Genomic DNA, 19,143 nt, shown 5'->3' on the forward strand with positions numbered 1-19,143 from the left:
CTTATATAATGAGTGTTTTTTTCTATTTAAAAGAAGTGTCCGATTTAGCCCCCAGTTTCGGGAAATTTTGATTTTCTATAGGTCACTTCATCACGAATTTTTACGGAAACTAATGGTTATTTTTCCAAAACATATCCATGGGATTTGTATCTGAAGGTTGAAGCTACACAACGTTATAAATAACTTGAGTAAAAAACTAGTTTGAATGGATGCTTTTTTCAATTTCCAAGAAGTGTCCGACATAGCTCCGGTCTCCCCTATATGGTTTCCAAGTTGGATTCCACTGTGATTGCATACATTTTCAGAAAGGAAAGGCAAGAACGAGTTAAAATAATTGATACTGCTGAAAGCGCACTTTACTTTTATGTTCAACACCTTCAACAAATCTATTCGTGAAATCTGTACAAGCAAGCAAACCCTTGGGCATTAAATGCTTTTTGTGGAATTTGGCTTTTCTGTTTCAACAGACTTCGCAGCCAACTCATAGCATACTCAATGCATTGCTAGTACTACGACACTAAGAATTCTTACAGGTCGGAGCTCGAACACACGACAACGGGCTTATAAAACCAGCGCCCTATGCATTGAACCGCCAACCCGGGTTGCAGTGTATGGTATATGACTATGACATATGTTGGCATATGACTTAACATATGTTGGCTTGTTTCTTGATCATTTTATTCTGTCGTTATTAACTAATATTTTGCATGAATGTTGGGATAAAATTTCATTCGCTTAATCTTCGATCTAGTGAAGCAACTGACATTCCAATTACACTCCTCTTTTACATTGTTCACATTCCTACTAAACTGTTATAAGGAGTTTACGGCAATATTTTTTCAATTGCAATATTTACCACCGACATTTTCTATTCCTACTGTGATTCTAGCATCTTCACCATACACGATTCTCCTGTTTCCTAAATCGTTCATGTAATCCATTCACTGATCACGTGTCTGCGGGGTAAACTTCATAACTATGTAGAGATGGTCAGTCAAACACAGACCCGGTGGACCGTTCAATGCGGAGCGGACAACGTCTGGTAGAATTTTTCTTCTTGACCAACACCAGCATGTGACCAACCCAAGCACAGTCTATATCAAGTACACTATCGTCGAATTCCATAACATCGTTGTTATGTAGCTTTTTACCCACGTGACCGTTTTCCTTTCGTCTTTCACTGACTGATGCAAAGTCAGTTTGAGTTTGTTTTAACGCCGATTAGTTCGGTACCACAGTTCAAAAGCAATTGAACGAAATCGTTGGAAAATGTGCGTATGTACTAATACTTCACTTTCCACCACTTCGGAGAATGCGAGCAGTCAGTCGAAATATGTTGAGAAGGGATTTTTTGATTTATGTAGGATAATTTGGAAAGCTTTTTCGTCAGAGTAGTTTAATTAAGGTGCAAGATCGATGGTTCACAAAATTGAAATCATTATCTATAAAAAAAAGTGGCGTGACTGAATAAGCTATAAGCTGAATTTGTCCTTATTTTTGGTCTCATAATTTGATAAGTTTTGAAGACGTTAAATAAGAATGAACTGAATAGCGAAACCGTTTAGAATTCAAGAATTAAACATTTGCTAATAGAGCAATTTGGTTTTTTTTCTATTGGGCTCAAATTTTGCAAAAAGTTTTCTTCATGGCCAAAAAGAACAATTAACTTAGTTTGCTATTTTGACTCTAGGATTACTTTTGAGAAGGGCCTAAGAAAAAAGTCCGTGAAAATTTTTAAAAAGCTATAATTACTTTATCAACTATGCTACCAAACCAGCAGACGACACCTGCAAACACCGGAGTCCTCAAATAGCCATAACAAGCCATAACGACCCCAATCACAACAGCAGTTCGGTTTTGATTGATGAAGCCAAACAGCCCGATGAAAAGACACTGTAAAATTTCTATTCCGTAGACTAGAAATAAAGCATTTGGAGAAACTAAAGCAGACCAGAGCCGAATTTCCACCGCGCCAAATGGAGAAGTCGAACACTGCGTCGCTCCGACCAATCAAGTAACCTCCGACAAAATATTTCATGGTTCAAATCCAGAGCTCAAACGCCTGGCTCCACATACATGTTGTAAAATAATAACAACGAATGACGAAAAACAAAAAAAAACTAGTACAACCTCTGCGCTAGGAAAAACATGAGAACTTTTTTTATCGCAGCAACAATTAAATAATCTTAATGAGACAAACTACTAACTACTAAACGTAAATAATGCTGACGAACAAATTACCCCGGAACCTATCCAAGCCCAACAGGCAATGAAGGCTTTGAGAGTCGACGACCAAATAAACTTATTTCAGTATTACCGGTATTTGTTTTTCGATCGCGGAAGGTACCCAAAAATTTTATTTGGAACGCACTACGATTTCTCGAAGATGGCTGCACAGATTTTCAAAAATTTCGAATCTAATGAAATTGTTAACAATCGATTATGCGAATTTAACTGACTTCGGCTACATAGATTTCCGAATTCCTTTTCCGAAAGTATCGTAAAGAATGAACAAAAACCAAAACGAATTTAATAAACAAAAATTCAAGTTAAAATAATCTTATGGTCCCATGCAAAATTGATTAATTTTATTCGATTTTGAATTCCAATTTCGAAATTACAGGGTGATGTGTTTTAAAATTCAAACCGTCATAGAAGATGACGATACCAAAAAATCTTCAATGTTGGGCTCAAAACTATTTCAATGTATTCGTCATACTAACTCATGGACGTACTATTTTGGGTTATACTGGTCTCTGAATACAGTTTCTAAAAGTACCATTAATAATTACAAAAACTTTAAAGAAGAACTCACTTCTACATCTCATGGCATACTTAATCGATTGTCACATGTTTAGATTAAAAGGAATAATTTTAACAATGTCTATCTTCGATTCGTCTTGCAGTTCCAAAATTACCATGAGTGATTGAAATTTCAAGCTGTCATTTAAAACGACAGTCACTTAAATAATTTCCTGAAAACTCAAAACATCGAAGAATATTCATGCAAAAAACACATGCGGATTGATAAAAGAAAGTATCATCTCACTGCTAGGTGGATTAAGCACGTTTTTTCGTACTGAAATGCGCATCAACGCCGGTCTGTTGCAAGGCAGTATACAAAAAAAAAACATTCCGGGATGCTACTTAAAGTTTTCTTCTTGTTACATTATCAACTACACTACCAAACCAGAAGACGACACCTGTAAATACCGGAGTTAGCAAATAACCATAACAAATAGCCGACCCTAATCACAACTGCAGTTCAGTTTTGATTCAAGGAGCAAACGGTCACCATTTCTATAAATCTAAAGTGTATAGTGTAATAAGTGCATAATAAACCGTTTTCTTTTTTTAAACCTATATCATATATTCTGGAACATAATTTTATATCATATGAATGATTTGTTCGATTGATTTGGTGTCTTCGGCAATGTTTTAGGTTTCGAGAATGTATTAATAGTAAAAAAAATGTTGTGTTTTGTTTTGAAAATAAAATTATAAATCCATAATCTCGAAAGAGATATTTTCAATTTTATATTTATATCTTTTATATATAGCTGAATTGTTCGAATATGGTATTTAATTTTTTCCGACTCAATTTTGTGAAAAAACTCAAATCTTCAATGAATAAGCTGTGAAACAAAATTTTGCTAAATGCTACCGCGAGATTAAGCGACTGTCCAATATTTCTCTTTGGTCCATTATTACTTCATCTCCTAACATAAAAAAATACCTTTTTGACAAAATTGATTTTTAAGTTTTATTTTCATCGCAAAATATAACCACTTCATTTCACTTTGTATGTTTTTTTCCATATAGTCCCAATAATTGATTAAAATATTGAACAAACCGTTTATGAGATAAACCTTTAAAAAAATTCAAGGTTCTTCTCAAAAGTAAGGCTACAGTTAAAATGGCGAACTGATGATGCAAATTGTCCTTTGCTGTTACGAAGAATACATACATATGCATAATTTGAAAAAAAATGAAAACGAAATTCCAGAAAAAAATTATTTCCAGTGGAACCGCTTAACAATGATAAAAGCTAATTACTAATGAGTGACTCCTTAGTTAAAGTAGTGTATTCTTAACCCTATAATCAAACGTAGACTTGATCGAAAACAAACAATCGTGGGTTTGTGATCCAAATGACGAATTCTGAATTCTTATTAAACTAGATCTCTCAGCCAAAATTAAAGAAATTTTTTAGCAATTTGTGAGTCCATGTTAAGAGACGAATACAACGGATAAAGCTTATAGATTCACAATACTTTAAATATTCAGAATAACTGATTTCAACCACACTGTTGAAAATAAAAAGTCAAATTCATCATGCAGAATACGAACAAACCCTACTCAACGCATTTCGACAGAGGGCTCGCATTCTCCGAAGAGGTGGAAATTAGTAAACAAGTGCATTTTCTTACGATTTAGTTCAACAATATCATTTGCTATTTAGCCGCGGTACCGAACAAATCGACGTAAAAACCAAACCAAAACAAACTCGAACTCGCTTCGGTGCATTACGCGTCGCATCAGTCAGTGCAAGACCAAAGAAAAACGGTCGCGTGAGTGAAAAAAAACACATAACAACGATGTTATGGAATTCGGCAATAGTGTACTTGATATCGACAGTGCTCGGCCTGGCCACATACTGGTGGTGGTCGAGAAGGAAAATTCTAGCAGCCGTTGCTCACATGAACGGACCACCGGCCCTGCCATTGATTGGCCACCTCTACATTATGGTGAAATTTAACACGACAGGTACGTGAGCAGTGGGTTGATTACATGATCGGTTTGAAACACGGGATCGCCGTGTATGGTGAAGATGCGAAATAGAATGACAGACGGACAAATATTACTGGACATCTTTCACAATATGTCAGTGGAAAATTACCTAACCATTCAAAAAATGAGTTTAGTTAATGTGTTTAACCAGTGGGTATTACCCTTCAAAAATAGGTTTAAAGTGATGCGTAGAATCACATTCTTATAACGTTACACGAAAAGGACGTAGTATTGTATTACATAATATTCTGGAACACACGATTCACTTGCATCGAGGAGATCGTGACTAAACCGAAAACTTTTTGGAAATTGAAAACAAATATGAATCACAACTAGGCAACTTTGTGTTGTGCGATGTAACAACCAATACCAAATCCAAAATATTAGAGACCGCGGGGCAAAACCAGAATCCGTTGGGGTAAACCGGACTATACAGTTTCACACCAGAATGGAGAACGAATACAGTATGGCGCAAAATCTCAAGATACCTTTTTTTTTTTTTTTCATAAAATATATTTATTAAGGCACAATGCGTTAGCTCTATGATGCCAAAGGCATTTTGTAATAATAAGAATTGTGTAGGTGCTGGACTCTCATGTTTTACTGGTGACGTTGCTACTCAATGGTAGTGGCCGTATGCTTGTCCGTATGGGTCCACGGAAGACACCCCCGAGTCAAAGACTCGGCCAGTGGCCCGCGTGCTAGTTATCGACAGGGTGGTCCTCCGTTCTTGGAATCAGCCAGGTGACGTGAAAATGTATCAAAAATTGCTGCATTCTTCAGTGGGTCCGCGGAAAACACCCCCAGGCTGCAAAGACCTGGCGGGTGGCCCGCATGTGAATCATCGACTGGAGCGGTGATGTTGCCGAATGGTATGAAGAAAAAAAAATAGAGAAGTAATTGTTGTGGAAAACGGATTGTTAAAGGGGGGTATGGGAACGAAATAACTAATAACTACAAATATTTAGTTAGTTGACATCGAGATGGTGAAGAGACTGGGGAAAGGGGAGCGAAAAGTTAGTAACAGCAAAAAGATCTTGTTAGTATCGATAAAGATGGTAGACAGACGGGGGATTGGGAGAATCGGGCGGATGTTAGTGTCGAACCTATAGGTGAAGAGTATTCTTAGTCTCGAAAAGAGTAAGGAAAACTTTCTATGCCAAATACAACGGATCACACTTGTATATTAATGTGTTTAAGGTATTGGTAAATAAGAAGCATATAGGAACTATCCCGACTCGCCAACACATCCCGAACCGGAACCTCAGGCGGTCTACCTCGGGCCCTAAGGGATTCCAGAAGCTCCGACCTGGCGTCACGATACTCTACGCACGACCACACGACATGCTCGATGTCCTGATAACCGTCGCCACAGGTGCAGAGACTGCTCTCCACGAGCCCAATACGCCGGAGATGTGAGTTGAATGTATAGTGATTTGACATGAGCCGTGACATAACGCGAATGAAATCACGACTCACGTTCATCCCCTTGAACCAAGGTTTCGTCGATACCTTAGGGATAATGGAGTGTAGCCATCGTCCCAGTTCGTCATTCGTCCATGAAGTTTGCCAACTTTCGAGAGTTTTCTGACGAGAAATACTGAAAAATTCATTGAAGCAGATTGGTCTTTCATAAATATCACCTTCCAATGCGCCCACTTTAGCCAATGAGTCTGCCTTTTCATTGCCCGGAATGGAACAATGCGAAGGGACCCAGACTAACGATATTAAATAAGACCGTTCAGATAAAGTTCTCAAATGTTCCCGTATTTTCCCCAGGAAATATGGGGGATACTTTCCTGGCTTCATTGCCCGGAGAGCTTCTATTGAGCTTAGACTGTCCGTGACAATGAAGTAATGGTCTTTGGGCAAGGTTTCAATGATCTCGAGGGTGTACTGAATAGCAGCTAATTCTGCGACGTAAACTGAAGCCGGATCACTGAGTTTGTATGAAGCGGTGATGTTTTGATTGAAGATGCCGAAGCCTGTGGACTCGTTGATGTTTGATCCGTCAGTATAAAACATATTTTCGCAGTTGACTGTTCTAAATTTGTTATTAAAAATATTAGGGGCCACTTGAGGGCGTACGTGATCCGGAATTCCACAAATCTCTTCCTTCATGGATGTGTCGAAAAACACAGTAGAATCAGAAGTATCCAAGAAATGAGCACGGTTGGAAACAAACGAAGAAGGATTAATATTCTGAGCCATGTAATCAAAATACAAGGACATAAAACGGGTTTGAGAATTGAGCTCGACAAGCCTTTCGAAGTTTTCAATCACCATCGGATTCAGGATGTCGCATCGGATTAGCAATCGATATGAGAGATCCCAGAATCGATTTTTCAACGGTAAGACGCCCGCCAGTACTTCAAGACTCATCGTATGAGTCGACTGCATGCAACCTAAGGCAATACGTAAACAACGATACTGAATTCTTTCCAGTTTAATGAAATGGGTGTTCGCGGCGGATCGGAAGCAGAAGCATCCATATTCCATTACGGACAATATTGTTGTTTGATACAGCCTAATCAGGTCTCCTGGGTGGGCACCCCACCACGATCCGGTTATTGTACGAAGAAAGTTGATTCTCTGTTGGCATTTTCGTTTCAGATATCTAATGTGACATCCCCAGGTGCCTTTGGAGTCGAACCAGACCCCGAGATATTTAAATGTGAAGACCTGAGCTATGGTTTCACCCCCTAGTTGAAGCTGTAATTGTGCTGGTTCTCGCTTCCTTGAAAATACAACCAGTTCAGTTTTCTCCGTAGAGAACTCGATACCCATTTGAAGAGCCCATGTCGACAAGTTGTCGAGGGTATCTTGCAATGGTCCTTGGAGATCGGCAGCTTTGGGTCCTATAATAGACACAACGCTGTCGTCGGCAAGTTGTCTTAGCGTGCAAGATGTGTTGATACATTCATCAATGTTGTTTACGTAAAAATTGTATAAAAGGGGGCTTAAGCATGAGCCCTGAGGAAGACCCATGTAACTGAATCGTATTGTCGACAAATCACCATGCGTGAAATACATGTATTTGTCGGACAACAGATTATACAAAAAGTTATTCAAAATTGGTGAAAGACCATGCTGATGCAACTTCTCTGATAGGATGTTTATGGAAACTGAATCAAAAGCCCCCTTGATGTCTAGGAAAACTGACGCCATTTGTTCTTTACGAGCAAATGCCATTTGAATTTCGGTTGAGAGCAGCGCAAGACAATCGTTCGTTCCTTTGCCCCTGCGGAAGCCGAATTGTGTATCTGAAAGGAAGCCATTAGTCTCGACCCAATTGTCTAGACGAAACAGAATCATTTTTTCGAACAATTTCCGGATACAGGAAAGCATAGCAATCGGCCGATACGAGTTGTGATTGGAAGCTGGTTTTCCTGGTTTTTGAATGGCGATCACTCTCACTTGTCTCCAGTCATGTGGGACAATATTACCCTCAAGGAACTTGTTGAATAAATTCAACAAACGTCTTTTGGCAGGGTCAGGCAGGTTTTTCAGCAAATTGAATTTAATTCTGTCCAGCTCCGGGGCTTTATTGTTACACGACAAGAGTGCAAGTGAGAACTCTACCATCGAAAACGGTGTTTCGTTTGTATTCAATGTCGTGACGCGAGAGATCTTCTGTTCCGGAACAGAGTCTGGACAAACTTTTTTAGCGAAATCGAATATCCAGCGGTTTGAATATTCTTCGCTTTCGTTAGTGGTGTTTTTGTTGCGCATTCGTCGGGCTGTGTTCCAAAGAGTGCTCATCGATGTTTCTTTTGTTAATCCATCAACAAATTGGCGCCAGTAACCTCGTTTCTTTGCTTTAATTAAGTTCTTCATTTGCAAGTTTAACGCCGCGTAACTCCGATAATTATCAGGTGTTCCATTTTTTCTAAACTTTTTGAATGCTGAAGTTCTTTCCACGTTTAGTGATGAGCACTCTTTGTCCCACCACGGATTGGGGGGACGGATGTTAGTTTTCGCGCCGGGTACACGTTTCGTCTGAGCTTGACTCGCGGTGTCGAGAATCAAGCCAGCCAAAAACTTGTACTCTTCCTCCGGAGGAAGTTCTTGTGTTGTTTCTAGTTTCTCAGATATCGAATTTGCGTAGCATTTCCAATCAATGTTTCGTGTGAGGTCATACGAAACATTGATTGTTTCCGATGGTCTTAATCCGGTGACGATTGAAATTACGATAGGCAGATGATCGCTACCGTGAGGATCAGGGATTACCCTCCACGTGCAATCCAACCGTAGCGATGTCGAGCAAAGGGATAAGTCCAGCGCACTTGGTCTTGCTGGTGGTGCAGGAATTCGTGTCATTTCTCCCGTATTCAAGATTGTCATATTGAAGTTGTCGCAGATATCATGGATCATAGCTGATCTGTTATCGTCGTAAAGACAGCCCCATCCTGTACCGTGTGAGTTAAAGTCTCCTAAAACCAACGTCGGTGCGGGAAGAAGCTCTATGATATCATTGAGCCGCCGATGCCCAACCGAGGCTCTTGGGGGGAATGTAGATGGAAGCAATGCAAAGGTCCTTACCTTTGATTGTAACATGACATGCGACAACTTCAATACCTGGTATCGAGGGGAGGTTAATGCGATAGAAAGAATAGCACTTTTTGATCCCCAAAAGTACTCCTCCATAGGGATCATCTCGATCCAGACGAATAATGTTAAAATCGTGGAAGTTTAAGGGTATTTCAGAATTTAGCCAAGTTTCGCACAATGCAAATGCGTCACATTTCAGATTATTTACTAGAAATTTGAAAGGATCTATTTTTGGGATGATACTTCTACAATTCCACTGTATGACAGTGATTGAATCCCTAACCTCCAAGGATGACTTAGCCATCGAAGGATACGATCGCTGAAAGAAGGGGCCAATTTGCAGTCATCTGCTTCAAATACGTTTTCACTGTAGGCATGAAAGCAAATAAAATGCTTTTAAGAGGGTCAGAAATATTAAAATTTTTAAAGATCCAGTCCACAATATCAGAGAACTTGATAAGTCCAGCAGTTCCAAGATGGTTCTCTTGTTGGTTTTCAGGGACGCTTGGGGGGTTCGGTGTCCCAGGAAGTGGTGGGAATTCCTTCTTAGAGTTTAGATTTCCTAGACCAGGAGCATTTTTCTTCGGTTTTGCTTTAGCATCACTTCCTATAGCTGTAATTTTTCGAGGCCCTTCCAAAGATATCTTCGAACCCTTACTAGGGAGCTTATGAGAGGATATATTTCTTCTTTTCCTAAAGCTATGAGGGACAGCCGAAGATGTACCTTCCAAAGGGTCGTCAGAATCGCTCTCGTCAGTTGACAAGCAGGCATATGGGTTCGTTGTCTGTTTAGGAGGTGTGGCACTTTTCAGCATATCTGCAAAAGAGCGTTTAGAATGTTCCTTCAGAGAACGCTTCATTCTATCACCGCGAAGTTTGTACGCGGGACATGCTGAGAGGTCATGCGGATTCTCCTTACAATAGAGGCACTTTTCAATATTCTTACCGCAAGAACCATCCGCATGGGCACCCCCACAGTTAGCACAACGAGGCTTATTGCAGCAATGGGAGGCTGTATGCCCCAATTGTTTGCAGTTCGTACAATTCATTACCCGTGGTACATAGAGACGAACAGGCAGACGAACCCGGTCCAAGAGGACGTAGTTAGGCAAAGCCGAGCCAGCAAAGGTTACTCGATAAGAATCCGATTGAGGATAAGATTTTGTTCCATCCCCGGTGATCGATACTGAATGCAATCGTTTGCAATCCAGTATCTTGACATTCTTAAGTAAGGGATCTTTGAAACAACCCGCCCCGTACTTAAGAATGTCCTCACAAGTCAGAGTCGAATCGGTAACCACGCCGTCTATTTCGACTTCACGAGCTGGTACGTAGACACGGTAGTCCCGCGTAAAGTGCTCGTTTCGAACAATCTCGTTTGCCTGCTGAGAGCTGGTTAACAAGACCCTAAGCTTGTCTGGGCGTACTTTATCAATTCTTTTAACAGTAGGGTATCGCGAGGTCAAGTCGTGAGAAATTTTCAAAAGGTTTAATTTTTTCTCATTTGATTTGGTCCGGAAATAGACCGCGTAAGGCCCGGGCGGGAGTGCAAGCCCATCGGGATAGTTCTTAATGCGAGACTTTTTATTGTCAGCGGAAGTCTCCATTCTATCATCTGGGGGAGGGGGATTAACAACAGAAGACACTATCATGGCACGGAATTGTCTCCGCGCAGATAACAGTAAAGGTATTTAAATTCAGTAGGAGAAAATTAAAAAAAAAAAAACAACTACACTTAGCTTGTAATCCTTATTCTAGGAGCGGCCGTCGGGACTGGTTCTCGTCGACCGATATATCAAAAACACGGCAGTGCAAAAAACCTCCGAGGAGGAAAAAGCAACAATTGCCTGTGTTATCTATGTCCAACGGCACTTTCTACTTGTAACGTACGATAACTACACACAGTTTGTTCAAAATTATTACTAGGCACTGTTAAAGTCCACCAACTCAATACAAACGATAGAAAACGGAAATTTTCACTTATTTTTATATTGGACGAAAAAATGACGCGCAAAATTTTTTTCCATCCGCTCAAGCGCACAGCCTACTGTTGTTTTGAATCTCAAGATACCTTGATGATGGTGAAGAAGATGAAACCATATGAACAATGCTTAGCAGATCATCAGGCTCGACCTTCTCCGATTTGGATGAAACTTTGCACATGGCTTCAGTATGGCAAACCATAAGTTTTGAACCGATGGAGAGGTCAATCCGACTCACGACTTATTTTTAAAAAGGGCGTGTGTATTTTTGCATTTCACAAAAATTGCCTTTTCAAATCGTTGTAACTCGGAAACCGTTAATTGTACAAAAATGGCGTTCAGGAAGAAGTTGTAAGGAATCGATTGGGCACTCAATTCGATCGATTGGGCAACAATATTTTTTCTCAATAATTACAAAATAATCCGAAAAAATTAAATAAAAAAAAATCAGGGTTTTAATTTTTTGGATAATTTTTATTTCAAAGCTGTTATCAAAACCTACAGATTACAGCTAAAACAGTTTACGGGTGCATGCAAATGATCAAGTTCTTCTCGTTGTAATTCGAAAACCGTTAACCGTACAAAAATGACATCCAGGAAGAAGTTGTAGGGAATCCATAGGGCACTCTGAAAAAATATACACTGAAAAAAAAGTTGATTTTTTTTTCTCAATAATTTCAAAATGAACCAAAAAAATTACATTAAAAAATCAGGGTTTCGATTTTTTGATAATTTTTATTTTAAAGCTCTTATTAAAACCTACAGATTGATGGCTATCCCATCCGTGCCTTTTGAAAAATGAAGAAGTTACAGCTAAAACAACTTACAGATATATTCGAAATTTCAAGTTCTCGTTGAAAGATAATCATTTAAACAGTAGAACTAACGTAACTACGTCAAAACGAATAAACACATGTAGAATCAAAGAGGTGTGCTAGCTGACTACCTACTGTTTACAACCAACGTAGGTACCGGCGAATCGCTTACCTAAATTCTACCTGTTTCACGTATAAATAGCTATGCATCGTAGAACAGATATCAGTTTATAACTAATCTCTTTCGAAACAGTTACATTACTACAATATGGTTTTCCCAAAGTGTTGTAAACCGGTTCCTGGTTTTGTGTGTTCCGGAAATTTTTTCCAATTAACAGAGACCATAATTGGAAAATTAGAAGCTCCAAAGTGCAAGGGTAAATTGAATACCACGTTAAACATTTGTGATCGCTGTCGTAGGCGGGCTTATAAGGAAAGTCATACGTCGGAAACAGAAGGGCAGTCAACAACGGAACCACAACCATCCACATCGCAATACGATTTAGAGGGAGTACCTTCAGCAGCTTCAATCAACTCAGCATCTTCTGAAGCATCAGTCGCGGCGGAGTATTCAAGAGCACACAACATTGAACTCTTCAACAAGGGCATTGCAGGAAGCAACGTGTCTCCGATATCAACGAAGAAAGCCCGTAATGTTAATTATCCTCGAGAAAAATATTTAGATATTTCAAGAGGTATAAAAAAGCAAATATTCGGGCTCCCGACGAATGAAAAAGATCCAGAATTACTCAAAACGAAAGCAGCAGAGTTGGATGAAGTGATTACTAAAATGATACAGCAGTTTGCTAAGCCTGATTGCACTAGGAATTTAAAAGTTCGTTTGTTGTCAGTCTTGCCAAACTCGTGGTCAAAGGAGGAAATAGCCAACCAATTCAAGGCGAACAAAAACATTGTGTCGGAGGCAAGAGAATCAACGGACGAAAAAGAAGCCAAGAAACAAACGGGACGCAGCAGGAACGAAACGAGTACATTTGCAGCATTAAGACCAAAACCATGAGAATGTTTCATTTATGATTCATGCTGTTGAAGAATCTTTCAAGTATGATGATAAGAATTATTATTTAAAAAAGCTATTATGTGACTCATCAAAAAGATCCTGCTACCACCGTGAATGAAAAAGTTATCCAGGGACAAAAGATCTGGAGAGAAGCGTTTTAGACAATTTCGAGGAACGTGATTTGACTGAGATAAGATTTGAACAATGGGTTTCTACTGACAGATGTGATCTAGAGAAATTTGTCAAACCAGTAGGAGAATTTGCCGCATATTTTTGCAAATAATTATAAAAACTTTCTGATTTTCTTAAAAAGGCAAAATCTAATTTAAAGACAGGAGAAAATGTAATTATTTGTGATTTTTCAGAAATTTTTTTTTTTTCATTTGTGCTTCAGGATGCTGTTCAAAGCCACTATTGGAGCAATGATCAAGCAACCATTCATACGTTTGAAATTTATTATAGAGAACCAGAAGAGCTTAAACATTAAAGTTTCATTGTGATTTCAGAAGTGCTTAAACATGATACCACCACAGCTCAAGTGTTTATTTCACACTTAATGTCATTTTTAAAAGACAAAATTCAAATTAAAAAAAAACAATATTTATGTCTGACGGAGCTGCCTCGCAGTACAAAAACAGAAAAAAATTTGCAAGTCTCTGTAAATTTAAATCAATGTATAACATTGATGCTGAGTGGCATTTTTTTTGCTACTTCTCATGGTAAAGGACCATGTGATGCACTCGGGGGTAATTTAAAGCGAATCGCACGACGTGAAAGCTTGGCTAAACTACATGAACACCCAATCACAACTGCAAAACAATTATATGAATGGGCAGAGCAGAGACGTCTAGATGCATTCACAACCATGTCTTTTTATTACGTGTCACAAAAAGAATATGAACGGGGTGTGACCGAGCGGAGAAGTGTTTATAAGGATACCAAAATGATTCCAGGCACATAGAAATATCATTCTCTCGTTCCGATTTCCGAAACTACAATCGCCACAAGACAGTATTCGAATGACGATGCACGTAGTACTCATACAATGTTCAAAAACTTAAAACCTTAAATATAATTAAGAATTATTCATGTACATGTAATAATTGTAGATATAGCATGCAAATAAACAATTCATGGAAATATACAGGGTCCGGCACTCGAAGTGTAACCAACTTCAGACCGCTCGCACAGCTGACGCACGGGCATCAGCTCTCTAGAAATTTGCTAAATGACAGTTCGGAGTTGTATTGTTTACAAGCGCAAGAAAGCATTTTGCCAAAAGTGAACGCGAAAAAAAAATCTTGACTTGAGAGAGCGAAGGAGTTGCTTCGTTTGGCCGAAAGCGGTCAATTTCCGAACATTGTATTTTCTGACGAGAAAATTTTTCCAATTGAGCAATTCGTAAACTCTCAAAACGATAGGGTTTACTTGACCGATCGTTCATACGAGAATTTGAGTCATCGATTGGCCACCAGGAGGCAGCACCCGTAACAGATAATGGTTTGGGCCGCTGTAACCGCAGATGGGCGCTCTCCAATCGTTTTCATCGAGCCTGGCGTCAAGGTAAATGCGACATATTATCGGGAAAGCATTCTGGAGGTTGCTTTGAAGCCGTGGGCAGACAAACATTTCAGTGGCAGACCATGGACGTTTCAGCAGGACTCGGCACCGTCTCACAAAGCTCGAGTGAACCAAGAATGGCTGGAAAACAACGTTCCGAACTTCATCACGTCCACACAATGGCTCTCGAATTCACCAGATGCGAATCCAATGGATTCAACCTGTAGAATAATATTCTACTGTTTAAACGATTATCTTTCAACGAGAACTTGAAATTTCGAATATATCTGTTAATTGTTTTAGCTGTAACTTCTTCATTTTTCAAAAGGCACGGATGGGATAGCCATCAATCTGTAGGTTTTAATAACAGCTTTAAAATAAAAATTATCAAAAAATAAAACCCTTATTTTTTTTTATTTAACTTTCTCGGATTATTTTGTAATTATTGAGAAAAAAATTAAATATTTTTTTCAGTGTATATTTTTGTACAATTAACGGTTTCCGAGTTACAACGATTTGAAACAGGCAATTTTTGTGAAATGCAAAAATACACACGCCCTTTTTAAAAATCAGTCGTGAGTCGGATTGACCTCTCCATCGGTTCAAAACTTATTGTTCGCCATACTGAAGCCATGTGCAAAGTTTCATCCAAATCGGAGAAGGTCGATTCTGATTTTGTCACTTTTTCGTCTACTCATTCCTGGAATTGCTCAATAATAATCTTATTCACGTAATCGAATGCACTCAGTAATCACTGAATTGTGCACGAAATGAACTTTTAAAAGCACTAACCAGACCATCGTTGAGATGCACAGAAATCAAATAAACCCAAAAAATCCGAAAATTATAAAAAAAAATCAGTAAAAACGTACACGATTTGACATGAATACGTTTGACGATTGCCTACAAATGCCAATGACTTTGCTCATATGTAGAATCAGATGAAACTTGGTTGAAACCTAACACAGAATCCTAATATATGTAGTGTATCATAATACTTAATAAAAACGATGTTTTGCGATTATTTGCGATAATAATTTCACCGAAGGATCCGAGCGCACAGGGAACAAAGATCCTTGTAAAGCTTACGCTTTTTAAGTAGGGTAGCGGCTCCCTATTTGATCTGAGCTTCTATTTCCATCTCATCCCTTCATATCATTACTTTGAACATGAATCATATCTTACAACGTACCTGAACCAAACTGTGAAATGTATCAAAATGTTTATTTAATATTTCGTCACACTTTCCCATTGAAAAAAATCTTTTTAAATCCATCTGTGATCTATTTTTCCATTTAAAGTAAACTCACTTTCCAATTTAGAAAACATTTTCGTCTCAAGTTTTACCCCTCGTCATGTTTCTGAATATTTACTAATCGATTCGTCTCATTCGCCGCCCGGGTTGGCGGAACAATGCATAGGGCGCTAGTCTTACAAGCCAGTGGTCGTATGTTCGAGCCCCGACCTGGTGTCAGTTGGATCGCGTAATACAATTCAATGATCCTGTACGCTATGAATCGGCTGCGAAGTCTGTTGAAACAGAGAGGCCAAATTCCACAAAAGGAATGTAATGTCAAGACTTTGCTTTTTCGTCTCGAAACATGATCACTATTTCACATAATTACACCACTATTTAATGTATGACATGAGATGAGATGAAAATTTGCACTTAATTTACTTGATTATGCTTTGTTTTCATCTCATTTCGTATCGCAAGGTTTCTAAGTTTTCTCATAATGATATGAACAAAATTATTTAAATTATCATCAACAATTTATTTTTGTATCCGTGACATTTGTTTAATTATATTATTGATATTTATATTTCAATAAAACTGTTCAATCAACCATTGTGACAAATCTAGTAGCATTGGTTTTATTCCGATATAGCTCGGTTGATTGTTCAGAAGGCCGTAGGAGCAAGTGACAGTTTCTCTTTATTTGCTTTTTCTTCTATCATTTACCAAGAAGTTTCCACAGTTCGCTTTCACATCTCATCCAAGTACGTCGATAAAACAAAACCGCTTTCGTTCGGGACAGAAAAAAAACAAGTACAGTATTGGGTAGTGAACAATAGAACGACCTCAAAATGAGTGAACCAAACGAACAAAAGCTACCGCCGACAAGAAAGAATATAATTGTTGTTGACTTCAGACAGTGCAAAATTCGACCTTCGATACGAGAACTTGAAGGTTTGCTCCTTAAAATGCATCTTGACATTAAACGTGTGCATTTACTTCAATGCAATAAGACAAATAATGTTATTCCCATTCAGTTATATAAAGAGTTGGATCAATTTAATTCGCAAAAGACAATAACAATGTGCACTATGTGGGGCAGGAGAACATTAAGTACAACATTCCAGTATATATATAGAAGATAGTGCTATAGAAGTGCGTGTGCATGATCTTCCCTCAAGCGTCACCGATTCATATATTCGCAAAACTATGTCCCAATACGAAGTGTAAGAATTTTTTCCGCGGTATTCTAAATGGCGTACGTTTATTACGCATACACTTGAAGAAGACTATACCTTCTTATGTGATATTCGGTCAGGATACAAGAACTCCGTGCAAATCACTTGTTACCTATGAAAGTCAGATGGCCACATGTCAATATTGCCAAAAAGCTGTTCACTACGGTAAGCCATGTGATAAACTGGACAAGGAGACAACTACACCAAAGGACAACGGTGCTTCCTTCACACCAACCACAAGCAACCCCAGTACACCTGTGACAGCCACCAACAACAATGAAGCATCCCCTTCAACGAATCCATCATCATCCCCTATAGAACAAAGTATATCAGCTGCAGTTAACAACTTACCCTCCAACCAACCAGCAATTGTAACCAATGTACAACAAAGTGGAAATCGATGCGGCAATGGATGACGAGACGAACCACGAACGAAGTGCCCCTCAATCCTCGCAGGAGGGAAATGGAAGCTCCTCTCCCCCTAGAAAAAGGGTGACAACGAGATCCAACTAAAAAAAATTATTTAAAAAATCGACTCAATCGGCAACGTAAAGCTTGTACGCAAAAAGCCTGAATAAAAATATCTTTTAAATAAAAGAAATTTCCACGATTATAATTCAACTATTTGCATAAAATGATATACTTTCGACTTTCAAATAGAACTGTGAAATCCAAGGAAATCTTTATAATCACATCAGAATAAACGAAAGAGAAAGTAAACAAAAAAAAAATTAACCGAGATATGTTAACATAACGGTGTTAATGGTGCACATCTAGGAAAAATCATGTACAGGGTCCGGCACTCGAAGTGTAACCAATTAAAAAGGCCATAAATTCAGTTTGGAAAATTACTTTTACTTAATTCAAAGTACAAAATGTATAAAAATAATACAAAATTCAGAATCTATTCACTTTTGCTCGATATGACCACCTTTTGCCTTGACTTGATGACTTGAGAGAGCGAAGGAGTTGCTTCGTTTGGCCGAAAGCGGTCAATTTCCGAACATTGTATTTTCTGACGAGAAAATTTTTCCAATTGAGCAATTCGTAAACTCTCAAAACGATAGGGTTTACTTGACCGACCGTTCATTCGAGAATTTGAGTCATCGATTGGCCACCAGGAGGCAGCACCCGCAACAGATAATGGGTTGGGCCGCTGTAACCGCAGAAGGGCGCTCTCCAATCGTTTTCATCGAGCCTGGCGTCAAGGTAAATGCGTCATATTATCGGGAAAGTATTCTGGAGGTTGCTTTGAAGCCGTGGGCAGACAAACATTTTGGTGGCAGACCATGGACGTTTCAGCAGGACTCGGCACCGTCTCACAAAGCTCGAGTGAACCAAGAATGGCTGAAAAACAACGTTCCGAACTTCATCACGTCCACACAACGGCTCTCGAATTCACCAGATGCGAACCCAATGGATTATTCTCTTTGGGCCATTTTGGAGAGCAAAGTCCGAACTAAAAGATACACCAGTCTCAAGGCGCTGAAAAAAGTTATTGTCCGCGAGTGGGCCAAAATACCTGCAAGTCACATTCGGCCAAACCAAAGACATCATATTAACAAGATATCCAGCTCTCACATTTCCCGAACAAATCACTGGCAACATCCTTTTTTGCGAGCATGTCGCCCCAGGGCGAGCCCGCATCAAATCTTATACATAGAAGTAGGGGAGATAATGTCAAATTCGTGCGCGCCAAAATAGCAGGGTTGCGCACCCATACAACTGACATGATATATTGAATGTGATGCCGTGCGATGGCGTTGCTGAACTGAAGATTGACTTCGCTTCAAGCTGACAGGGTCTGGCCAAACGAAGCAACTCCTTCGCTCTCTCAAGTCATCAAGCCAAGGCAAAAGGTGGTCATATCGAGCAAAAGTGAATTGATTCTGAATTTTGTATTATTTTTACACATTTTGTACTTTGAATTAAGTAAAAGTAATTTTCCAAA

The 19,143-nt window shown here is 39.0% G+C and overlaps 1 pseudogene; it reads left to right on the plus strand.

Annotated features, from left to right (window-relative positions):
• Positions 1–3,276: 3,276 nt before the first annotated feature.
• Positions 3,277–19,143, plus strand: part of LOC131428732 (uncharacterized) — a 40,854-nt pseudogene continuing 24,987 nt past the window's right edge.

Source organism: Malaya genurostris, chromosome 2 (genome assembly GCF_030247185.1).
Source record: "Malaya genurostris strain Urasoe2022 chromosome 2, Malgen_1.1, whole genome shotgun sequence".
In the NCBI taxonomy this organism is placed as follows: Eukaryota; Metazoa; Arthropoda; class Insecta; order Diptera; family Culicidae; genus Malaya; species Malaya genurostris.